General features: G+C 36.5%; 1 long non-coding RNA gene across 3 annotated transcripts in view; it reads right to left on the bottom strand.

Moving 5' to 3' along the window:
- Nucleotides 1–27,030, bottom strand: part of LOC147830163 (uncharacterized) — a 708,257-nt gene that overhangs the window by 211,866 nt on the left and 469,361 nt on the right. Inside the window, exon 7 of one of the 3 annotated variants that reach the window (XR_015444501.1) lies at nt 3,107–4,606. The exons of the other annotated variants lie outside the window; for them this stretch is intronic. This is a non-coding gene — a long non-coding RNA (uncharacterized LOC147830163). Of the gene's footprint in view, nt 1–3,106; nt 4,607–27,030 lie in introns of those variants that run through there. 3 annotated transcript variants of the gene reach the window in all.

The raw sequence follows: 27,030 nt of genomic DNA on the forward strand, positions 1-27,030 counted from the left end.
CTCCAACCTGGACAACCAGGGTGCCTTCCTGCCTGGGGAAGGAAGAACATTTACTTGACCACACATGGACACATGTAGGCACCAAACCTGTGATAAGACATGGGTGCTGCCCACATGGATTTGAAGAACCCCAGGGAAACAGCCCTGGCTTTTCTTCTTGTCAACAATGTAGTTGCATTAGCATTGGCAATAAATTAGGAACATGATCAATACATAGTACATTTTATCAATTGACTCATGGGAAAATTTTATAGGAAAATATAGAAGAAATGCATGTGAAAGGCTCTCAAAGAACAGTGACCACCGAGAAGAAAATGATTTGTGCCGCTGTATAAAATGGCAACTGAATGAACCATCTTTTCCTTCATGGAATAGTTATTTTACAAATGAAAATAAGTTTCATGAGTTTAGGGATATAGCTCTGTGGTAGCACACCTGCCTAGCATGGGTGAGGCTCCTGGTTCAATCTCTACCACAAAGAGAAAGAAAGAAAGAAAAGGATTGAGGAAGAGAGTGGGGAAATTAAAAAGTAGAAAGAGAGAGAAAAGAAAAAAAGAAAGAAGGAACTGGGGGTTTTTGGTATTTTGCGGTAATAAAATTTGAACTTTCAGGAAAAAATGTAGAATTTTGGAAAACCTGTATTTGTAACCATAATCTTAGCAGTTTATTTGTAAATATAGTTTTCCTGTATATTAAATAGCGAAATGCATCAAGATTTATATGTCTGCTTATCTCAGTGCTCTGATATTTCCCAAATGATCACCACCTTATGACACAAAATCATTCATGAGGGAAAAAACTATTCAACATGCAAACATCAGGGTTTTTTTTAACATAACAGATGATAAAAGCCTCATTGATGAGATCTCAGACTTCATGCTGCACTTTACCCTAAGCAAAAATCCTACCATGTTTTGGTGTAAATATCAAGAATATGCACATCTTCTCAGAAAAACAATTACAATATTCTTCCAAGTATACATCTGTGTGACTCTGTGCTATTGTTATATACTTAAAAATAACACATTGCTAATGACTGAATGCAGAAGCAGATATAAACCCAGGTATATCAAAGAACCTACTGATATTCTAAAAAGACACTGCAAAAATGTAAAACAATGCTATCACCTATGTTCTGTTGTTGCCTACCTGTCTAGCAAAATACAGGCTTCATAAATGTATGCTGTGCATACATTATCACTTTTAAAAGTACTGAGTTTCAAAAAAATAGCAGTGAGTTTCTTATTCTTATTTAAAAATAATTTATGAATATTTTCAAATGTCTGTTTAATTTTTATCCTGGCAAATATAGATATCTCTAAACAACATCTCAATGTTTTTAAGATTGTACAGAGATATACCTATGGGAAATGCTCATTAGTTGAGGAAAATAAAACAGATATTGATCAACCGTTTCCAAATGAGAGTCTGTATAAATGTGAGATCCAAAATGAAAGTTTTTGGGCCAAGGATTTAGCTCACTGGCACCGTGCCTCCCTTGCAAGTGCAAGGTCTTGAGTTCGATGCCCAGTACCACAAGAAAAAAAAAAATCAAAGTTTTCTGGAGTTCAGCTGTGTTAGTTTTCTAAGACTCTGCTAATAAATTTCCACCAACTGGCTTAATGGAAATTTATTGTCCTAGAGTTCTGGAGGTGAGAAGTCTAAGATTAAGGTTTCAGCAGGGTTGGTTCATGGCTCCCTTCTAGATGCTAGTGGGTTTGGGGCAAGCTTTGGTATTCCTTGTCTTGTAGATCCCTCCTAATCTCCATTTGTATGTACACATGTGTACACATCCCACATACAATGGTTATAAGATTATGTTTCCTAGTGCTGTAGCCCTCTCAGTTTGTGTAAAGATATTCTATGACATTCCCACAGTAGAATCACCAAATAATGCAGATCTGAAAACATAGCCCCACAGATGAGTAATGCATAAATGTTTATAGATGGTCCTCAATTCACAGTGGTGTCACATCTGATTAACCCAACAGAAGTTGAAAATATCTTAAGTTGGAAATTTTTTTAATAAACAAACCTACCGCTAGAGCTCATAGCCACTCTCCAGCATCTAGAGAAAGAAAATATCAAAATTTAAAATTCAAAGTATGGGATCTGCTGAATGCTTATCACTGTTGAATAGTCACAAACTAAAAGAAATCATATGCAGCAGGCAAGCTAGAGAACTGGGATGGCCAACAGGTCTGGCCCAGGTTCAAGGACCTGGGAAATCAGAGAAGTGACGGGTGTAAGCTCCAGATGGAGCAGAGTCGAAAGGCAGAGAAGAGCGAGGTCGTGGCTATAAGACCTGGAGAGTGAGAATGAATTCTCCCTTGCTTGGTCTTCTGTCCTCCTCAGGTTGTCAGTGAATTGGATGAGGTGCACTCACATCTAGGAAGGGACCCTTCTCTTCCAAGTCTTGGTTAAAAAGTTAATCTCACAGAAATGCCCTTACAGGCATGCCCAGAATAATGTTCATCCAAATTCCTAGGCATCCTGAGCTGTGGTCCAGTCAAGTTCACACATAAAATTAACAGGGGCACTTCACACGCAACATTGTTCCACGTCCAACCCCCAAAATAACATGGAGATGCTGTGGCAGCAATTACAGATCATTTTTAGATAGAATATGCTATTAAATTACTAAAATCTTAATTAATATGGATCTTTATTGTGGCCTTAAATACACACACACACACACACACACACACGGTATTTGAAAGATTTCCCTCTTCAATTTTTGACAGATAACAGGAGCAGTTGGAAATCATTTTTGCCTCTTCTCCCTTCTGTAACAAGCAAAGCACGGTGAAGAGGATAGGTTGGCTTGTCCGTGACCTGAAGGAAAAGGTAAGAAGACAAATAAGGGCAGGGAGGGAGCAAGAGAAGAGATTCCCCTAGATTGGAAGCCAGGCCACCCTAGGAAGCCACGGGAAGCCCGTGCGGAGGAACAAAAGCACCCAGACCAGCCTCATGCCCAAGTGTGCAAAAACGACACCATACATAATTGTGTACATAAATATATAATGCAAACATAAATATTAATGTAAATCTAATAAATAGAAATACATGAAGAAACTATTTTTCGGACACAGTATTTTAGGCCACATGATATTGTGTCCTCGGAGAGAATGGAAAGAAATGAGCTGAGCCAACAGCCTTTCTACCTCAAGGCATTTTCCAGCAGGGAGCACAGGGACTGAGAGCCAAAGAGCAGCAAGCGGTCCCCTGAGCGGAGGCGGGAGGGTCGTCGCGAAGCAGGGTTTGCGTGAAAATGTGCAAGGGATGAGGCAGCCACACGGGAAGGATCCAGAAATCTTCACGGGGTTACCTAAATCTGTACTCCGCTGCTACTGGTGAGACTACACTTGAGGCATCCTCACAGAGCTCAGAATGCCCAAAACCTTTAAACATACACAATTTATGCCCGTGTGGAAGAGTCACAGTGTAGCTGGTACGAATAAAGAGTTAGTCTTTATAATAAAAAAGAAATAATGTGATCTCAAAATAGGTTTGAGCTAGCAATAAAAAAGTAAAATACTAATGTCCAATATGAGTTCCTCTTCGCAAAATTATTTAGATGCCTGTTTATAAATTTCCACACTTACAGATCTTTTTGTTAACTTTGCATTATTGAATTCTGATATTATTACACTGTGTGAGATAACATGGTTTGTGTCAAATATGATAGACTGAAATACATTGAAACTTATTGTTATCAATTTTGGCAACTAATTAATGTGCTGGGAAAACTGGCTATCCACGTGCAGACAATTGAATCTAGACCCATACTTGTCATCATATACTAAAATAAAAATGGATCAAAGATCTTAGTATTAAAATAGAAATACTTAATCTGCTGGGAGATACAATAGGTAAAACTCTTGAAGTCATAGGCAAAGGCAAGAACTTTCTGAACAGAAACCCAGTTGCACAAGAAATAATGCCAAGAGTTAACAAATGGGGTCATACCAAATTAAAATGCTTCCACATACTAAGGAAACAACCATCAGAGTGAAGAGACCACATACAAAATGGGGGAAAAAATTGCCACCTATACCTCAGACAAAGGAGTAATATCTACAATATATAAAAAACTCAAAAAAAATTAATCCCTTCAAAATAAAAGACCATTGTTTACACTACATTTTCTTTTCCCACTCATCAGTGGATGAACTACTTTCAGGCTATTTCCATAGCTTGCCTAGTAAAAACGGTGCTAGTATAAACAAAGGAATGTGGTTATCTCTTTCAGATTCTGATTTCCATTGTTTTACATAAATACTTAGAATGAGTGTGCTCCTGGTAGCTCTATTTCTAAGTTTTTGAGAAACTTCCATGTTGTTTTCTATACTGGATACATTTTTCATCTCCAGAAACAGTGTGCAAAAGTTTCGATTTTTCTAAGTCCTTGTGAACCCTTGTTCTTTGTTTTGTTGCTAAGAACCTCCCTAGCAAATGTTAGGTAGAATTGTGTGGTTTTCTTATTTGCATTTACCTGATGATTAATGTTCTAGAAGTTGTCTTTTTATTCTGTTGATTGCTTCCTTTGCTCTCCAGAGTAGTCCATTTGTGTATTTTTGTTTTTGTTACTCTTGCTTTTGTTATCCTATAATGAAATCATTACAAGACCAATGTTAAGAAGCTTTTTGACTGTGTTCTAAGAGTTTTACAGTTTCAGATATTATGAATCAGTACTTAATCCATTTGAGTTTCTTTTTATTTATGGTGGAAGGTATGAGTCTAATTTTGTCTTTTTGCATGTTTACATCTGGTTTTCCCAAGACCATTTTTGAAGATACTACTTTTTCCCATTGTGTGTTCTTGATACTTTTTTCAAAGATTTGTAGACCTTAGATGCACGGGTTTGTTTCTAAGAATGAGAGGTAATTTTGAAAGTAACAAGAGAAAAGTGACTTGTCATGTATTAAAAAAAAAGACTTTATGAGAGTATCCATGGATTTTCCAGCATAAAGATTGCAGGTCAGAAGGGAGTGAGATTATATATGCATATGCTGAAAGAACAACATTGACAGCAAAGAATCCTATCCTGGAAAGATTGTCCTTTAAAAAGGAAAGTGAGATAAACTTTCCCAGACAGACAAAAGCTGAGGGAGTTTATGGCTCTAGACTGGCCCTACAGGAAATGTTGAAAAGAGTTCTTCAAGCCGAAATGAAAGGATGCTAGATAGCATCATTATAACAGGAAAGTATGAACCTCATAAATAGAAGTAAGTGTAAATGTAATTATAGAATATTGTGTTACTGTAATGCTAGTGGATAAATCACTTTTAGTTCTAGTATAAAAATTTTAATAGTATACAATAACTATAAAATATAAATTAAGATAATTATAAAATATAAATTAAAGATATACAAAATGAATTAGTATAAATCATAATAGTAACAGTGTGGGGAGGGGAAATGAAATATAGAATTACTGCAATGTGATTGAAGTTAATTTATCAGTTTTAAATGCCCTTGTACAACAATAAGATCTATTATATAACCCACAAGGACACCACACATGTACACACACACACACACACCCTATAAAATTTATACAAAAGAGGAATCAAAGTATGTCAATAGAAAAAATTCAGCAAAATGCAGATGGCAAAAGAGAAATATGAACAAAACAACTGTATAATAGAAAATTAACTGTATTTATATTTTTATATATATTAAGATATACAATAAATTTATTATTATAGTTAAACAAATTAAAATAGCCACCACTTCACATAGTTAACTTTTGTGTGGTATCTAAAATCTAGTCTATTAGCAAGTTTTCCATGTAAAATAAATTATTAACTACACTCATCATGTTGTACACTAGATCTCTAACCTTATTTATTCTGCAAAATTGCATGTTTTTATACTTTGACCAACATCTTCCTATGTCTTCCCATCCATGCTCCAGGTAACCACCATTTTATTCTGTTACTATTTGATGTTTTTAGAGTCCACATGCAAGATCATGTAGTATTTTTCTTGGTCTTCCTGTACCTGACTTAATTTCACTTAGCACAGTGTTCTCTGGCTTCATACATCTTCATACATGTTTTCACAAATAACAGGACTTCCTCTTCTTTTTTTTCTTTGGTACCAGGGATCGAACTCGGGTCATTGCGCTTGGGCAGCAGGCGGCGAAACCACTGAGCTAAATCCCCGGCAAGATTTCCTTCTTTTTAAAGGCTGAAATGATGAGAAGGTTCTGTTCCTTTGAGACAGTATTTCATTATGCAAATATATCACACAGCCACTGATGGACATTTAGGTTGTTTCTATATCAGACTATTGTGAATAATGTTACAATGAAAGTAGGAGCACAGATATCTCAACAAGATGCTGATTTCATTTCCCTTTGGTGTGTACCCGGCAGTAGGATTGCTAGGTAACACGGTAGTCCTACTTTTAATATATTGAAGGCCCCCATCCTGTTATTTGGAATGGCTATACCAATCTGCATTCCCACCAAGAGTGGACAGAGATTCGTTGTTCTCCTCACCATCGTCTTACTTGCTATTTGTTGTCGTTTGATAAAAATTATCCTAAAAATGTAAGAAAATGTCTCATTGGAGTCTTCATAGATCTAAGAAAAGCCAGTAGTCATATGTTGTGATTTTCTGTGACTATGTATCAGTCACACAGTTTTTGTTGCTTTCGTTTCTTCTTTATTTTTGTTTTGTTGCAGTGCTGGGGATTGAACCCAGGATCATGCTCGTGCTAAGCAGGTGACTTTCCACTGAGCCACACCCCCAGTCCAGCCCCACCCTCACCCCATTTCCCAGTCGTGATCCCAAAATGCTTGCACGTTAAACTCTATCATCCCTCTCTTCTGGACGAAATGCAACTGTTTGTATTTCATGAAGATAAAAGCAGCAACAATTGATCTCATTTCCATTCCTTTCTACTTTATGAAATGATTTATCAGAACATCTACGAGAAACGTAACTGCCTCTATTCATACATAAGTTCTCTCTGTCCGTGTTGTTCTAAGGTAACAGTCAACGCAAGTGTGAGTCACAATGCCATCCATACAAAATGGCCCCTGCTTATTCCATAAAAGTTCATCTCTAGGGAGTGTCTACCTTGGAGATGAAGATAAACTCAAGCAGTTTGCTGTGAAGGCCTTAGCAAGTGTAGTGGTAACATTTTTAAATTAACTCTCTTTTTTTGGCTTCAGTAGATCATGCTCTGATTTTCTAATTGCTCCTATGGTTGGACATTTCCTATGCATCCATTTTCAGAACTTCTGAGCAAGAAAGTAACCCATGAACTAACCCCACATTGCTGGTCACGTCTGCCTGTGGGTTGGATTCTACAGAGGCAACAAAATTTAACTTGTTGAAATTCCTGGGTTGGTGTTAAGTCAAGGAGCCATTAACTGCTTCTTACAATTTCATTTTTCCTCAGGCTATGGTGGTGCCTCTCGGGCTCTCAAGCTTTCTTCCTCTCAAGCTTTCTTCCCGCATTCCTGTTGTTCACATTGTTTAACTTTGCCTTAAAACATTCAAAAGCTTTGGTTATAGATTTCAGCCGTATTTAGTTGGAAATAATGAAACGACTCCTTAAATACACAAATATTGATACAATGTATAATTTAACAGGGAGCAAAATCTTCAACCACAGGGAGAACCTTTAACGGATGACTTCAGACATCAGTTCGCCTCTTCTCCCACAGGACCCCTGGTAGCATAATCTGTCAGTGGATCTAACAGCAGATTCTTCAAACTGAAGCAGAAAATTTGGTTCCGTGTTATAGCTCTTCTTGGCAGTCAGCCTGAGTTCACACTCCAAGAGACACCCCACTTGAGATAGAACAAGGCAAGATATACTCTCTCAGGAGAGGTTGGGCTTACAGACATTTTACATCCTTGCAGGATGTAAAGGATGTTCAGGTCATATGGGCTCAACAAATTCATTGGTTATCAAGTATTACAGAAAGCAAGTTCAGTGCACAGAGTCATACCTCATTTCCATTTGGCGGGGAGGTAGAGGTAACAAACTGTTAGAGAACAAAGAAAATCCCTGAGATACTTGGGAGGTGTCAGGCTAGGCAGTCTTGAACACGTGAGAGAATGAGGAAACTCCTCTGCAGTAAGTCCGGCTTGAACTGCAGAGACGCATACTCCCTGTTCAAAACCAGTTTGGCAATTCCAATTTCCTCAATAATCAAACCACACCTGGCTTGGACATTAACTAGTAAAGCAGGTGTTTAGACAGGGATCTTTGTGCAGCTTGAGAAGTAGTCAAAGATAGCAACTCAAGTTATGACCTAAGCTAAATATACATATGTATAATGTTAGGATAACACTTGAAAGAATAAAACAGAATAGAATGTTGATGAAAATGTACTTCTGGTTAATAGAAAAGAAAAAGGAAAAGATGAAGCAGAAACTACAAAAATCAGAAAAAAGAAACTTACAAATTATAGCACAAATGAAACCTACTATAATGTATTGTAAATTTGTAATGAATGTTAAATTTGTATTAAAGGTGAAACTCCCTCACTAAATTAAAAGGCACCCTGGGTAATGTATATACATTTTTGTTCCTCACAAGAGACAAAACAAAACCAGAACTGAGTAACTTATATAAATACTAGGGGGGGAAAGATAGTCTAAGGCAAAATGCATTACTGTAGTTAATGAAGGTTACTCAACAGTAAGAAAAGATTCAATTTATTTGGACCATGTATCACTCCTGCATATGCGCTCACTGAATGTCAAAGCTCCTATATCCAGCAAACATTTTTAGAACAGAAAAATTCACAAATGTTCTGTCATAGAAGAAATTTCAAGATGCCTCTTCCAGAAATTGATAGATTAGAGGCAAAAAATATCAGCAAGGGTACACAGGAATCCACAACAGTAAATACAGGAAGACATAAATGATATCTATAAGACATGTTTCTGACAATTGCAGATTATAAATTATTGATAATAATGCATGACAGGTTTATAAAACGACGTATGCAGAAAAAGCATTTGACAAAATCCAATATGTATTTATGATAAAAAACGTAGAAAAAATTGGAATAGATGGTCTCTCCCTCAATCTGATAAAAGCCGTCTATAAAAACCTAACAGCCAATATCATACTAAATGGTCAAAAACTGAAATCCTTCACACTAAAATCAGGAACAAGACAAGGATGTCCACTATCACCACTCTTGTTCAATATACTTTTTGAAACATTAGCCATGGCAATTAGACAAGAGAAAGAAATAAAAGGAATAAAGATAGGTAATGAAGAAGTCAAATTGTCATTATTTGCATATAACATGATACTCTATATAGAAAACCCCAAGAACTCCACCAAAAGTCTCTAGACTTAATAATCAAGATCCGTAGAGTAGCTAGCTACAAGGTCAACACACAAAAATCAATAGCTTTCCTCCACTTGAACAACAGACTCACTGAGAGAGAAATAGGGCAAACAATTCTTTTCACAATAGCATCCAAAAAACTGAAATACCTAGGAATCAACCTAACAAAAGAAATCAAAGACCTCTTCTCTGAAAACTGTAGCACACTGAAAAGAGAGATTGAAGATGATATCAGAAAATGGAAATATATCTCCTACTCCTGGGTAGGATCAATATAATGAAAATGGCCATACTTCCAAAACTGCTATATAGATTCAATGCAATCCCAATTGAAATCCCAGCAGCATACTTCATGGACCTTGAGAAAACAATCCAAAAATTCATTTGGAATAAGAAGAGACCCAGAACAGCAGAAGCAATTCTAGGTAACAGAGACACGTCAGGGGGTATCACAATCCCCAATGTGAAACTATCCTACAAAGCTACTGTGATAAAAACAGCATGGTACTGACAAAGAAACAGACCTGAGAAGCAGTGGAACAGATTAGAAGATGCAGAAACAACTCCAGACACACTCAGCCATCTCTTCTTCGATAAAGGAGCCAAACACCCTCACTGGAGGAAAGATAGCCTCTTTAATAAATGGTGCTGGAAAAATTGGGTTTCAACTTGCCAAAGATTAAAACTAGACCTATATCTCTCACCATGCACTAAACTAAAATCTAGATGGATTAAAGATCTAAATATTAAAATAGAAACGCTGAATCGGCTGGAAGAGAGGTTAGGTAGAACTCTTGAAGACATCGGTGTAGGAAAAGATTTTATGAACAAAACCTCAGTTGCCCGTGAACTGGCACAATCAACAAGTGGGACCCCTTCTTATTAAAAAGCTTTTGCACAGCAAGAGAAACCACCAACAGTGTGAAGAGACAACCCACAATGTGGGAAAAAATCTTCACCTGCTCTTCCTCAGACAAAGGTCTACTATCTCGAAACTATTAAGAACGTAAAAAGATCAGACCTCCCAAATTTAATGACCCAACCAGAAAATGGGCATCTGAAATGAACAGACATTTCTCAGAAAAAGAAGTAGAAATAGCAAATAAGCATATGAAAAAATGTTCAACATCACTGGTCATTAGAGAGATGCAAATGAAAACAACACTGAGATTCCACCTCACCCCAGAAAGAATGGCTGCTATCATGAAATCAACCAATAGCAAATGCTGGCAGGGCTGTGGGGAAAGAAGAATCCTGCTCCACTGCTGGTGTGAGTGTAGACTGGTACAAGCACTATGGAAATCAGTATGGAGATACCTCAAAGAACTAGGACTGGAAGTCCCACTTGACCCCACTATTCCTCTGCTGGGGATCTTCCCCAAAGAATTAAAAGAATCATACCACAGTGATATATGTGCACCCATGTTCATAGCAGCACAATTTGTGATAGCTAAAACTTGGAAACAGCCCAAATGCCCATCAACTGGAGACTGGATAAAGAAAATGTGGGGTTTTTTTATAAAATGGAGTACTACTCAGCCATAAAAATGAGAAATTAGAGACATTTATAGTTAAATGGATGCACATTGAGGCAATACTCTTAAGTGAAATAAATAGGACACACGTGTAAATACCAAATAGTTTCTCTAGTGTGAGAAACTGAAAATGTAAATAAGGACTAAAAGGTATAATAGATAATGTGAAATAGGAAGAAAAGGGGGAAAGGGGAAGGGGAAGTGGGAGGGGTAGGGGAAAGGAAAGAAGGGAATGGAATAATATGGAAAATGAAAAAAATGGAAACAAAGTCTTTGTACATAGGGAGGGATGGAGGGGTTGAAGGGAGGGCAGGGGAAGGGGGATAAATTCTTATTTAAGAATTAATTAAGAGAATTAATTAATTAAGAGAGATTAAGAATTAATTAAGAGAGATTATGTTAAGGTCCAAATTTCCAATGATGGATATCATTATATTGTATACCTAAAATGTACCAATAAAATTTTTTTAAAAATTTTACCTAATATTAGGCTATTCATAAAGCCAATATGAACAAGTTTAAAAAGTAATTCTTATTCACACATGGTTTTCAAAATCCAATGCAATATATATTAAGCATATATATATGAACCATTAGAGTGTCACAGGCAATAGATTTCAGTGTATGTTTCTTAAGAATAGCAGTATTCTCTTACATCATTACAGTTCAATTATTAATTTCCCCAGTTTATATTGGCACAGTGGCTTTTCTAATCTAATGCATAAATCCCAACTTTATCAACTGTCCTAGTGATGCTTGTTATGGATTAATTGTTCCTTCTGGTCTGGGATTAGGTGTGTTGCTCACTGTCATATCCCTTCAGCCCTCATTAATCAGGGACATTTCCAGACTACCATAGAGGTTCTTGCCTTTTATGATAGTAGTATATTTTGGAAACGAATGCTACAAACTCTTTTCATAGACTATTCCTCATTTGGTATTGGTTTGGTATTTCCTTATTATGAGATGGAGGTTGTGCATTCTCTGCCAGAATACGTCACAGATGATACTGTGCAGTATTTCTCAGAATATTATACTGCATGAAGACCAGCAAGGTCCATCTGAGTCTGGTAGGCAATGCTGATTGACTTGACAAGGCATTTTCTACATAATCCACTGTATAATTACTTATTTTTTCCTTTGGAACTAATAAACAATGCAGGTAGCATCATCAGTGATCTTCCCAGACCCAATCTTTGCCATGATGACTGCCAAGTGATGAATTTTCCATCTCTAGCGTTCTCTTCCCATTTACCAGTAGACCCTCAATGTCCTACTGTAAGCAACTTTCCCCTCTCCTTCAATTATTTCTGTATCTATTTGCTATAAGTTTGGATTCATTCATATTTTTCTAGTGGCTTATCATTTAATACTTAAGTAGCCCCAAAGCTGGCCAGTGGGAGCCCTTCATTCTGACTCCCATGTCTTTGTAATATCTTTCGTAAATTTTTTCTTTGAGTACTTCCTTATTTTTTTTTTACATAAAAAGGTGTCCCAGATCCATTTTGTACCTCTCCAGCTCCAAGCCCAGAATCATCTTTCCTCTGAACACTTCTACTTTCTCTCAGTGTAGAATTGATTCATAGACCAAGGCCTGGTATCCAGTGCCTGGTGTCTTTGTTTCTTGGCCCTTCCAGTGAATGGAGCTGGGAAACATATACACTCACACATATGTATGTGCAAATAAGCATGCATATATGAATTATATACATACAGGCACACACACATAAATGTATATATCTCTTCTTGCCTTCTCCCATACCATTTCTAGGTCTACCATTTCCAGAGTAGGAACTTTTGCTCCTCACAGATTTGATGCACTTCATCATGGGTGGTACAACACAGGCTATTAAGTTTTTTGTTAATTTTGTATCTTTGCTGAATTCTTTTACTCTTTGAGTTTATCATTGATTTCCACTGGTTATAAAGTTATTTTGATATGCTATTTGAAAAATATGGGTTTGTTTCTCCGTTTTTCAATTCTCATGCCTTCATTGTTATCTCTCATCTAATTTCATTGGTCAATAATTCTAGGACAAAGTTAAATAGTAATAAAAAGATTGGGATTCCTGGCTTTGACTTTGATCTTGTTGTTATTACAACCTGTCCTCTCATACCATTATCATGTACCTGCTTGCATTTTTTTGTCTATCCTTTTATTTTTAGCAATTTTGAATCATTGTTTCAAGTTTGATTCCTCTATTAAGCACAGAGCTGTTTTTTTCTTTATTAGACAATTTTAGAATTTCTTTCTTTGTTAAGCAAGTTCAGCCCATGTATGACTATTAACCTACGTTTGACAACTGTTTACATATAAAGTATTTCAGGGATACAAACAAATAAGGGATAGAACATGAGTATCTAATTCTCATTTTTCTTATTTTTTGAGTGACTTCCAAGGGGAGAAAGAGGCAAACACAGCTTTACTCTGTCATACTAAAACCAAAAGTCCTATTTCATTTTTATTCTGTTATTTTATGGTTTGGGATTTTAAAGTAGTATCACTTCAGAATGATTTTGTTTACTCAAAGACAGAATTTTCATAATAAAAAATGCTTATACTTCTGGTTTCACCAACAAAACAATGTAATGTCCATATCACTGCAGAAGTTCATCTAATTTTTTTCTAAATTTCTCATTAGGGTTTTGTTAGTGGCCAAAGGAAATATGTTATATGATATTAAGTATACTCTCACTGATTCCTCATTTATTTCTGACCTGACATTTTCTTAGGTTTGGATAATAAATTATACAAAGTAGTTGTATCTTGTATATTTACACAAATCAATAAATCAATGGGACTATAAATTATTATGAATGGTAGACACTAAAGAAAATTCAATGTTATAGATAAGCAAATCTTTTTGGAAAAAAATGACAACTCAAACTAAATATTAAAAGACTAAAAATAACAAGTGTAAGTTGAAAGGGAGTAGTGCTCAAGAAGACTACCTTGGGAAAATGTCCGCAAGTGAAAGCCGAAAGTAATTACTATTTCCATCCTTTAAGACAGCCTAGAATCAAGGACACCCTGTCAGCAATGAGCACCTCATCCAGTTCCTTGATCTTAGCTTCTTTAACATTTTTTAAATAAATAAAACCAAGGACCCTTGGAGAAATGGGTGATTCTAGGGATGGGCAGAGAGTATGCCAAGAGAGCCTAAAGCATCTTGTCATGCTCTAAAGAAACACACACACACAAGGCTACCAATGGTCAAAGAAGTAATAATTTGAGCAAGAGAGTAAATAACACAGTACTGGATTATAACTGAAGGCACAAAATAAATATCCATGAGTCTATACTGATATAAATATTGAGTAAAAATATAAACAAAAATAATTTCCCATTGGAAAATTATAAATAATTTTTGTAAGTACTCTGCATCAAAGTTGTGAAACTTTCCCTCCTGCTATGACTATCAGCTAGACTTAATGACTCACTTGCAAAAAGTTGACTTTCAAATGAAGAGACAAAACACTATAGTGGAGAACCCCTGGAAACTCTACCTTCCCCAGGTGATCAAAGGCAACAAGACCAGTGAAATCATGTTGCTAGCACACAACCTTGATAGGATATGGAGAGACTGGTACTTCGGCCCTGTCATCTTCCATCCCAAAATCTCAGAACTCTAATCTAGCAAAGACACAAAAAGGACAAATTCCACCAGAAGGACATTATACCAAATATCTGATCAATATTCCTCAAAAACATCAAGATCACCAAAAATAAGAAACTGTCATAACCCAGAGAAGGCTAACAAATAAGGTAATAAAATATAGTATGGCATTCTGGATGGTGTCCAAAATGAAAATAGGACATGTGGGGAAAACTACTGAAACCTGAATAAAGTATGAAAAAAACAGCAGATACGTTTGGTTGGTGGTACAATAAATAAAATCTCCTAGATGGAACAGAATATATAATATCCACACAGAACCAATGAACTCACTAAACAAAGAACAATATAAAAATATTTGCTGAGGAATCATCTCAGAGTTAGTGAGGAAGATCCATACAAAATAGATGTGTGTTGATCTTTGGAAAAGGAGACCTTTCAAATGATAACAGGAATTGAGAGCTGAAATGGTACCAATACTAAATTCTGCATTAGTCCTAAAATAATGAAACGTATATTCCTATACAAATAATTCTGTTGATGTTTCCATTTCCCAATAAAGTAGATCTTATATTGAGTATTCTCAGTAGCATCAAAGTATTAAGAAAAGCAACTAAAACTCATGAAGAAACTCAATTTGAATAAATCCAAAGTAAAATTTTCTACAAGAAAAAAATTAATGTTTGTTTTCATTATTATCTACATATCTTAAATACAGGAAAACTATATTGAAACAGAGATAATAAGAGAGCAACTAAACGAACAATATTGAACATTGCTTTTCAAATATTTGAAAAATTCTTGAGTTTTTCCATTTTATATAAAAGTGTTATTTTTAAAATGTGGAGCCCAATTAGCAAGCAATAAAACTATCTTGCCAAGAGGATTTAAAGGTCTAGCTCACTAATATTTTAAGTAGAATTTGTGTCAAGCTAGAAGTCACTGCTACTTTAGATAAATTACATACAATCTTATAATTTGGGTTTTACAGTTTTAATTGAATGTTTGTGCCACTTATAATGTCACAGGCTTTCAGGTTTAACTTAATAATTGCCATCTGAAATTTCTCACATTATCCTGCAAGTCTTGTTTCTTAACAAGGTTCGTGTGTGTGTGTGTGTGTGTGTGTGTGTATTTCCTTGATTTTTCTTTTGTTTCAAAAAATAAAAAGAATAGAGTTTTAGAAAAACCTAACAACCATTATTTTCTAGCTTAATTTTCTTGAACTGATATTTATTATTCTACTCTTAGGACAATTAGATATACTAGACATTGCATTAGTCACTGGCATACTAAAGTAAAGTGTCCCAGTCTTATGCTGGTTAACTTTACACACTAGTACCACATGCAGATAGGCAAACAAATAATAATTTCCTGAGAAAAACTTTTCATATATGGATTTAAATCATTATTTTTTATTTTCCATTAAGTTTATTGGTACATTTTAGGTATACAATACAATTACATTTATCATTTTGGAACTTGTACCTGTACATGACATATCTTGGTTCTTATTTTTTCCCCATTCCCCTGCCCTCCCTTCACCCCCTCCATCCCTCCCTATTTACAAAGACTTTGCTTCCATTTTTTCCTTTTCTCGTATTTTTTCTTTTCCTTTCTTTCCTTTCCCCTACCCCTCCCACTTCCCCTACTCCTTTAGAGCATTTCTTCCTATTTCACAATATCAATTATACATTTTGATCCTTATTTACACTTTTAGTTTTTCATAGCAGAGAAACTATTCATTATTTATATATGTGTGTCCTATTTATTCACTTAAGAGTATCGCCTCAATGTGCATCCATTTAGCTATAAATGTCTCTAGTTTCTCATTCTTTATGGCTGAGTAGCACTCCATTTTATATATATATAAAAAAAAAACCTGCATCTTGTTTATCCAGTCTCCAGCTGATGGGCAAATGGGCTGTTTCCAAGTTTTAGCTATCACAAACTGTGCTGCTATAAACATGGGTGAGAACATATCATTGCAGTATGATTCTTTTAATTTTGGGGGGAAGATACCCAGCAGAGGAATAGCTGGGTCAAATGGGAGTTCTATGTATTTAAATAATTATGAAGTTCATTTTTTATTAAAGTGTTTTAGCTTTTAGAGCAAAACATGTGGTAAAATTCATAAAGTCTTACTCTTTCATCTTTTAAATGATGAAAATCAGGTTGAAGCAGATCATTGATTACATAAGTACGTTTTTTTTTGGTACCAGGGATCGAACTTGGGTCCTTGCGCTTGTGCAGCAGGTGGCGAAACCACTGAGCTAAATCCCGGGCCCCATATATAAGTATCTATTAACCTCAGAACTAGAACTAAATCCCCCAGTTTTATTGTGTTAATTATCATTTTATATTTACCAGTTCATTAAACTACATAGGGCCAGGGATTTAGCTCAGTGATGCCGCCACCTGCCTTGCAAGTGCAAGGTCCCGAGTTCGATCCTTGGTACAAAAAAAAAAAACTTCAACTAAACTATATTGTAATAATTTTAATTAATTTATATACATTTTAAACATGTATATACTTAATTATTCTGTTTTGGACCCCTCATATATTGTATAAAATGATGTTTGGAAATTACTTCACACATTCAGGTGAGGTGTAGAAAAGTGGTAAAATTCAAGTGTGCCTATATTTAATAGCAATAATCTTGAAAGTATTTAATCCAAGACACAAACACCAAGGGTATGTGACATATCCAAAATATCAGAGCTTTAAAAACAGGCCAATATCATCTTACATGCGCCTTCTGTCTACTCTTTATGTTAAACATCACCGTTGAATGATAGTGATTTTGTTTCTGTGCTCCTTATGATCAGGAGTCATGTATTTCTCAAAGTTTTATAATATTTTTCCATCAGTAGCTGTTGAGGACCCGAAAGCATCTCCAGTGTACCAAGGTAACCAGCAAGAGCCGGAGCATAATGATCAGTGTGCAGTGGCTCTCAGTCTAGACCACTGTGGGCTCCAAAGGTCTCCATTAAGGAATCCAATTGGTATAGGAAGACTAAGAGCCTGAAAGTCACCGTGAGGTGCTAAGAGGTGGCTGCTTCTTGGTCCTGCAGCATGTGGAGCATGTGACCATCAGAAGAATGACCCTACGTAAGATTAAGATGACGGGAGGTTATGTCAGGAAAGCCTCTAGTTCTCCTTTTTGCCAGTGAGTTGAAAATCACAGCAGAGGGCTCAGCAAATAGATTTATTTCTCTATAGTTCCTCGAAGACCCCATAGCAGAATAGGGAAAGCAAAAATGGGAAGAAGATATAAGTGGAGAAGCATATAAAATGAAGACAACTGTAGGTGAATTCACTGCTGGCTTAAAATTAGCATTCTTGCCAGCATCGTAGGGCAGGAAGAGAAGAATGGGAAAGATCATTTATCGGATTTGTAGCTGGAAGCAAATCCCACGTATCATCTGAACTGTGCCAAGTATTCACTCAGATGTCTCTGTTTCTGCTTCAGAATCCATGTACAAGCCTGGTGTGAGTGGTTCAGGTATTTCCCAACAAGTGGCCATCGGTGACTCTGAAATAACCAGGAAACCAAGTTCTGAAGGAGAGCCAGCTCCTCCGATGAGAAGAGTGGGCTGTCCAGGGACATCCACCTCAGGAAGCAGGCCTTGGCTAGAAAGTGCAATGCACTGATGATTAGAACCAGAGACAAATCTTTGAAAATCAAAGATGGATCAAGACAAGACTGGGGGATGGAAGTACATTATGAATTTCAGGATATGAAGAGATATTTAAGTAAAAGAGTTATACACATGTCTGCAGAGTGTGGCAAGCAGATATTTTATAGTGTTCAAAAATAACTGACTGATACTGATTTAATTATTGATCTAAGAGAGTTGAATTGATGAATCAAGTGTAAGTTATTCATGTGTTTGACACCAAATTCCAGTTGTATGAACCCTTACAATCATTGTTTGAATTCTTCCCTTGATTCCACCTTTTCATTTGTAACAGGAACCATGGCTGCTCTTTGCAGTGGGGAGATCATTACATCTGACTCAGATGTCCCTTGCCTTTTGCTGTATCTGAGAAGCTGTAGCTGCAGCACTAGAAAGATGCTGAAACACACAGGAAGGGACTTCAAGACATCACCACAGGCAATGATTATTTAGACAATACCCCAACAACAGGAAATAAAAAGAAAGGTAGTCAAAATAGGATTATATCAAACCAAGAGCTTCTACACAACGAAGGAAAGAAAAGAGTGAAGAGACAACCCGTGGAATAGGAAAAAATATTTGCAGACTCTTCATGTGACAAGAGATTTGTATATGGAATTTGTAAAGAATTTTAAAAACCTAGAGAGAAGGTGAGCTGGTCCCAGCACCCAGAAGGACGCTCCCCCACCGCCATCCCAAACCCCTAGGACAGAGAAGGTGAGCCGCGCAGGTGCCAGAAGCACTCCCCCCCACCCCCCCTTGGAAATGAGAAGACACATAAATAAGCGTCAAAAACAGAGTTCTGGATCACCTACAGCAACCCCAAAGGGAAATAAGATGGAACAATCTGATACTCAACCACCTGGACTCCCTGAACTGGCAACAAAAGAGGATCTGGGAAAAATGAAATCAAAAATAATTACTCAGATAACAGTAAAGATTGTGTTCATGGTGCAAGAAATGATTAATAAATCTAGAGAGGACACAGATAAAAAAATAGAGGATCTGAGGAACATGATGGAATCCCAACATAGAAAACAAATGGAATCCATAAAACAGATGCAAACAGATTTCCAAGAGATTAAAAACTCCATCAAAAGTCTGCTCAGCAGAATGAACCAATGTGAGGATAGAATTTCACATATAGAAGATAAGGTTGCAATTAGTGACGAGGAAAAGAAAAATTGCTTTAAAATTGTAAAGGAACACGAGAAATCAATCCAGCAGCTGCTAGACAATGCAAAGAAGAATAACATAAGACTCATTGGAGTCAATGAAGAAACAGGAGAGAGTGCAGATGACATAAAAAAACTGTTCACAGAAGTGATGGCAGAAAACTTCCCAAGGAAGGGAAAAGAACTTGACATACAGATAAGTGAGTCATGTAGGACTCCAAATAGCCTTAATCAAAAAAAATCTACAAATAGGCATAGAATAGTTAGGATTCCAGAAATCCAACAGAAGAATAAAATTCTACAAGCAGTGAGAGAAAAGAAACAAATCACATACAAACGAAAGCCCATCAGAATCACAGCAGACTTCTCACTGCAAACCCTCAAGGCAAGAAGATCTGGGAGTGATGTATTTCAAGCCCTAAAGGAAAACAGCCTCCAACCCAGATTCATGTACCCTGCAAAACTATCTTTCAAAATTGATGGAGAAGTAAGATATTTTCATGATAAAGGGCACCTTAGGAACTTCATGAATATCAAACCAGCACCCCCCAAAATTTTATACAATACCCTAGGAAAAGACAATGAGGATCACAACCCCAGGAAACTCAGCAGAATGAATCCATTGGGTGTGACAAATTAAACACAAAGGGGGAGAATCCAACAATAAGAAAAAGTCATGACAAGGCTTTTAAAACTTTTAACTTCATCTCCCTAATGAGAGTATAATTCAATCTTGTGATTGTACTGATTAGTATTTTTCTGATTCTAGAGTTGCACACCGTTCCTTGTGCTGTACTGGCTATTTATCATCTTCTTATGTCTACTTTTTAATTGAGTTGTCTATTAATGAGCTCTAAGAATTCTTTATATATTCTGCTCATAGGTTATATGCATTGTAAATATGGTCTGTTTAAGGACTACTTTTCATTTTAATGATGTCATTTAAAGTTCTAAATTTTGATGGAATCTCATTTATCAATTTTTTTCTTTTATACATCATGTCTTTTGTATACTAGGTAGTTCTTGCCTACCCTAAATTCATAAACATTTTCCTTTATAATTTCTTCTTAAAGTTTTATACTTTTAGGCTTTCTTATTTAGGTTCATAGATCCCTTCAAGTTATTTTCATGTATGGAAAAAAAGGGTTGAGGTTAATTTTTTATATACGGTTACCAGGTGTTCTAGTGCCATTTGCTGAAAACACTATCTCTTCCTCAGCTCTTGAGTTTATATTCTATAAAATGCTAATGTTAAATAACCTTTCAAAACTCAGTGGACCATATATGTGTGGTTCTATTTCTAGATTCTGTTTTATTCCAATGATCTATATGTCTTTCCTTACACGAACACTGCCTTGATTACTGTAGCTTTAGAAGAAGTCTTAAAATTAGGTACTAAAAGTCTTCCAACACTCTTTTTTTTTTTTTAACTTTTCTAGGTCCTTTGTATTCCTACATAACTTTTAAATTTCAATATCCTTTGTAGCGCGTACACACAGACCTGAATTTTTATATATACCTTGTGTTTTCAAATCCTCCTAAATTCAAGTACAAGTTCTAGGGGCTCCTAGAGATTTCTTAGTATTTTCTCTGTAGATGATCATTTCATCTATATATAAAGATTTTGCTTCTGCCTTGCCAATCCTATCCTAGTTGTGTCATTTTATTGCCAGACTATTTTGGTGGGGCCTAGGTTTCAAAGTTTAATGGAGAGATAAAGAATAAGCATATCTGCCCTTGTTCCCCACCTTAAGGAGAAAGCATTGTATCTTCTCCATTCATACAAGGTGTTCTCGCTGTAAGTATGGAGTACATGTCTTTAATCTGTCGAGAAGGTTCTGTTCTACTTCTAGTCTCCTGATAGCTTTTACCATGAACAGCTGTAGAATTTAGTCCAATACTCTTTCTCCAACTAGTGACAGGATCATATGGCTTTTTCCTTTCCTCTGTTAAAATGATGACTTTTGGAGGTGGATCTTCCAATGCTGAACCAACACTGCCATCCCTATAACAAAACCACTTTCTACATACTGCCAGATCTGACTTCTAATAGTTTGTTTTGTTAAACAAATTTCTATCTATGTTCATACTTTTTTCTATTATCTTTATCCAGTTTTAGGATTAGCACAATGTTGAGTTCCTAAAATGAGGGGAGAAGTGTTCCTTCTTTTTTCTGCTTTAAATGTTTGATATAATTTATCAGTTAAAATGTTTATGAGCCTGCTGTTGTCATATAGGTAGGTTTTCAAGCTAGGAATATACTTTCTTTAATAGGTGCTATTCAAATTTTATATTTCCTCCAGAGTTAGTTTCATTAATTTGTCTTCCAAGGTACTTCTTAGAAGTTTTCAAATTTATTTCAAAAAAGATTTTTGTAATATGCTTTCTATATCCTTTTAAATTCTGTAAAATCTGTGGTAATGTCTCCTAGATCTTGATATTGTAATTTTAAAAATGTATAATTGATATTGTGTAACAGGAAGAAAAGGTCTAAAGGAGCAGGGGAAGTGGGAGGGGTAGGGAAAGGAAAAAAGGGAGAAGAAAAAATAAGAGAAAAGGAAAAAAGTGGAAACAAAATCTTTGCAAATAGGGAAGGTTGGAGGGGGTGAAGGGAGGGCAGGGGAAGGGGGGAAAAAAGAACCAAGATACTCATGTAATGGTACAAGATCTCAATGATGAATGTAACTGTATTTTATACCTAAAATGTACCAATAAACTTAATGGGAAAAAAAGAATTTTTAAAAACTAAAAACAATAATCTTGGGGAAATGAGTAAACATTTCTCAGATATACAAATGGCCAACACGTGTATAAAAACATATCACCAGTCATGAGGGAGAGGCGAATCCAAACCATAGTGAGATATCAAGTTGGATCATCCTTTGTAGCTATCAACATGTGAGCATCTGTCCCTATAAGTCATAGGGACCCACAAAGCACTTTTCATCCCTCCTTCCATACACAGGTTATAATCCACATCCAAAGCACATCGCTGTGTAGCAGTTTGAAGCATACAATTTAGTCAGCTCTGAGTTTAACTTCAACCCTTATCTCACACCATTTTCATGCCTGCATCATTTCCATATCATAATGTAGCATTTGATGATGATGCCTCTACATCTAGATTAAATGGAATGATTATGTAAACTATTGCTTGGTACCACTTTTGACACACCATATACACTCAACAAAAACTCTTAATGTAGTTAAGTTTTTCTAAGTTGAATTATTTAATAAGCACTTGCTTAAGTATTTCCTGTGTGCTGGGCACCATGCTCAGCTGCAGTAGTGAACACAACAAGCATGAGTCCTGCCCTTGTGGGATGTGCAATAGGGAACTAGAGATAAACATTTTAGCAACAGAGAAGTGATGTGTGTCCTGATTCTGGCTGGCCTTTCTATTAAACTCTGTCACCTGTAACAATTAGACATTTAGACTCATTTTTTAAAACTACTATCCCCTTTGGTAATTCAGCTTCACCACTACACATAATGGTTTTGTATTATTTCCCTACCCTCAATTATAGTCTGTCCTGGCTTTTTTCCTCTCACCAGATTCTAGCAATTGGGGAAAAACATGTTCCCACACTCCCTTTCTATCTTCAGGACCTATCAGCAGCCGCAAGGACTCCTGGAGTATTTTTGTTTGGTTTTTTTCCTTTTTTTGGTACCAGGGATCAAACTCGGGACCTTGCACTTGCAAGGCAAGTGGAACCACTAAGCTAAATCCCCGGCCCCTCCTGGAGTATTTTTTTTTTCTCTTTTTTTGGTACTGGGGATCAAACTCTGGTCCTTGCGTTTGTGAGGCAGGCGGCGGGAACCACTGAGCTAAATCCCTGGCCTCCTGGAGTATTTTAAAGACATTTCCATATACCCTTGGTCTTTTCCAAAACCAATTTATCTCTTGAATGTAACTAACGTAGCATTTGCTGGTGACTCACTGTGTCTTCCCAACCCTCTCAAGTGGAATGACACCATCCCCACCCCAAGCCCAGGAAGAGAAAGGCATCTGACATTAGCAACTTTTCTCCAACAGACTCTCAACCTTGAAGCCCATATGTATATAGGCTACCTTCCTCCTATTTTCCACATCAGTATGCAACAGCTTTAAGGGGTTTCTGGAGTGGTTTGTTCTAACATGTTCTTCAGTTTTATGCCAATTCCTAAACCCATTGTAACTCCAAACACTGCACAAAAACCCACAAGTCTTCCTAACCTAGCAGCTTTTTAATTTCTCCATTACTTTCAGCTTTACTCCCTCTATGCTTTCTCATGTGATGACTTACACTAAAACATTGTTCCATCTTTGAAATCTTAGACTTGGAAATTTCTATATCCAAACAGGGTTTTTTAGTTTCTTCTGTTCTCTCAGAGTAAATTTGTTCTTTTAACCCATCTCTAATTCCTTGATCTTTCCCTAATTTCCTAGATTATCAGCTTCCCTTTAGCTTTTCTTTTTGTCCACCTGTCCTGTACTCTTGCTGATCATTTCACTCACAATATCAATAATACTATTTCAAAGCTCCATTTACTTTCCACCAAATTCATCTTACAAAGTATTTTATCCCCTCCTCATATGTATCACTAGTGAAAAAGTTTAGCCATGCTGAAAATAGCCACATTATAAACAAATGATTTGTGACTTCATTCGTATTTTTGGTATTATTTGTCAATCACTTTGATCAAGTCCTTTCTTTTCCCCAAAGAATTTATTCTAAACCATTATAATTTTTCCTGAAGCCTCAAATCCATTCATATCAACTCCTCTCCACTTTGTCCTACTCATGAAACAAATGGGCTCAGCTCCGACTTCATAAAGAGCTAAACACATCAAATGGAGCTGCTCTCATTTTCACTTTCCTATAAATTCAAACTTATAAGTACTTTTATCTAACCCATTTTTCTTTCCATTTCAGCGAAGAGGAAGTAAACTGTAGCCCACATTTTCCTCTAGTTATTTATTGCTCTGTAGCAAATAATCTTAAAACTGAGCGACTTATAGCAGCATTTGTTTTTCCCATGAATCTGTGACTTGGGGAGGAGTGGAGACAGCTGCTGCATTTGAGGCTGGCAGTTGGAATGTGCAGAGCTCATTCATTTACCTGCCTTAGAGGTGTTGCTGGCTGTTAGCCTGAACCCTAAGTAAAGCTGCACACCTAAATGTGGCATTTCCATCTGGCCTGGGTTTTCTTACAACATGGTAGCTGGTTTCTAAGGTCAAGAATCCCAAAAGAGAGAGAATCTAGTGGATGCTGTACTGCTGCTTCTAACCTAGCCTCAGACACAAAAATCACAACACAAAAATCACATCTACCACCTGTTACTCTTTAGAAAAGAATCACTAATATTTTATGGACATGTTTCAGAACATCAGTGGTCACTACCAACACCAGCAAAAAGCATAAATCATGCTCTATAGCAGATTAATTTCTAGCTTCCCCAATACTTATTTTCTTTCTAGGACCATCAATCTTTTTTTAAATTTATAAAGCAAAAAAGTTTGTTTGGCTCATGGTTTTGGAGGCTGAGTAGTCCAAGATCCTGGCACCAGCACCTGGTGAGGGGCTGCACGCTGCACCATAGCATGGCAGAGGGCATCACATGGGGAAGAAAGAGCAAATGTGCTAGTGGGGTTCTCTGCCTTTTTAAAAAAGATATTTGCTTTTATTTACTTTCAAATTTTTATTAACATGTATTAATTGTATATTATAATGGGTTTTAGTGAGTGTGATATCTCCACATATGCATATAGCATATACCGATCAAAACCAGCCTCTTTCCCATCTACCCCAAGCACTCACCCCTTTACAGTCTCCAGTAATCACTGTGCTACTTTCAGCTGGAAATATTTTAGCTTCGACACATGAGGAGAAATATTGGGTTCTTCTCTTTCTGCGTCTGGCTTATTTCACTTAATATAATGCCCTCCAGTTTTATCCACTTTGCTGCAATGAATCATTCTTTCCATAGTGGAACACTTTGCATATTGTTATTCATTTCCATCAGGCTCACTGGGATATCCATTTTTATCATGTTTCTCCTTTCCTCACTGCCCTGGAATCATAACCAATCTAAGACAATTTAGACTCTACGATTTGTCACACCCCAAACTTGTGTAAATATCCCAAGTTATCTTGACATGTTATTGATATTTCCTCTCTTCTATAAGTGCCCACCCTTGAATGAACAAGAATATTTGTCTTCTCCATACTTGTATCAGTTTTCTGAGTATTTTGGGATAAAATCAGTTAATCAGACACACATATATGCAGAGAGAGAGAGCGGACCATCCTCACTCTGTACTTTGTTGGTTAATCTCAATTTTGCTATTTTCAAAATGCATACATTTATTTTGAAAAATTTTATATCCTTAGTGTGTTTTAAATGGGACAATCTACTTTACACAAGTCATCCCGTAATAAAAATTTATTAAAATTACCTAAAGTGTTTCCCTCTCCCTACAAATTCTTATGAATATGACAATGAGAAATTTTCACCCTGTCCACATTCCAATTCTTTCTATGCTGCCCCCCAATTTACATGCTCTTCCTGTCTTCCTCCTCAGCATTCCGCACTCATTACCCATTTCTAAAACCCTGATTTTCCAACATATTATCTTCTCCTCCAGAAAAAGACACCAATTTATCTCCTGATCTGGCTACTAATGAGAAAGAGTCTGAAATTTTGGAGACTAATGCCATTCATTTTATCCAATCTCGTTACAGCTTCCACTGAAAAATACTGATTTGAAAAACTCCAGCCTCTTCTGACTAATGCCGAAACTCCTCGTTCTTTACTGGGCCAGCACTCTGTCTTACTCTTCTGAATGGGATGTCTGTCTCTGCCTGGCTACAATCGTAACCATTGCAATTGAGATATCTGTCCTGAGAACAAATTCATTATTATCAGAATTCAGTTTGAATATAGCTTCTCCCTGTCTGGGTCACCAGTCAGGAGAGGACATAGAAGTCACCTGTCTCTTGCCTTTGCTGTGTGGTTGTTCCACAAACACTGTCATCACATTGCAAGAGTAGTGATGCAGAACTACATCACTTCCCAATGTACTGATCAGATCTGAGAGTGCCAGGGACTTAACACCCAATGTTACAATGATTCAACTTCTTTCCAGTCCAGTAATCCTGGAAGTAAATTAGAAGGGGTAATCTCTGATGTAAATCCTGGGCTAGTTCTGGGGATTACCTGACTGGTGGATAATATGCCCAAATCTTTTCACTCCCATCATCAGCAGGACCATGCATGGAAGGAGAATCCACTTTGGTGGGGTGAGGCTCATTTGGGCCACCCAGAGCTCTTCATTCTAGCTTGAGTCTCTTGATCAGAACTCCAGTCATTGATTCCGTATTCCTAAATTCTAACCAGCTTTGCCAACTGTGACTGTGTTTAATAACCCAAGCCTACAGTAAGAGGTTGTAAATGATTCGTGCTATTTTCAGTAGTTAGGTACAAGTACTGATTTAACAAATACTGAACTATTGCTCTAGGAAAAATAAAGAGCTAAGGTTCTTCAAGTTTCTGGCCACATTTTTATAATCTATAAACTTATATTTGTGTTTAAAGATACCTTATTCAATAGACAGCATTGCCTCGCTAGCACTGAACTTACACACAACAATAGCACAGGCCTAATGAAGGCTCCCTAGCCCTGGTATTTTCTCCATATGGTGCACCAC

This window comes from Heterocephalus glaber, unplaced genomic scaffold (genome assembly GCF_053883595.1).
Source record: "Heterocephalus glaber isolate CG9 unplaced genomic scaffold, H.glaber_assembly_v1.0 deba00000331, whole genome shotgun sequence".
Taxonomy (NCBI): domain Eukaryota; kingdom Metazoa; phylum Chordata; class Mammalia; order Rodentia; family Bathyergidae; genus Heterocephalus; species Heterocephalus glaber.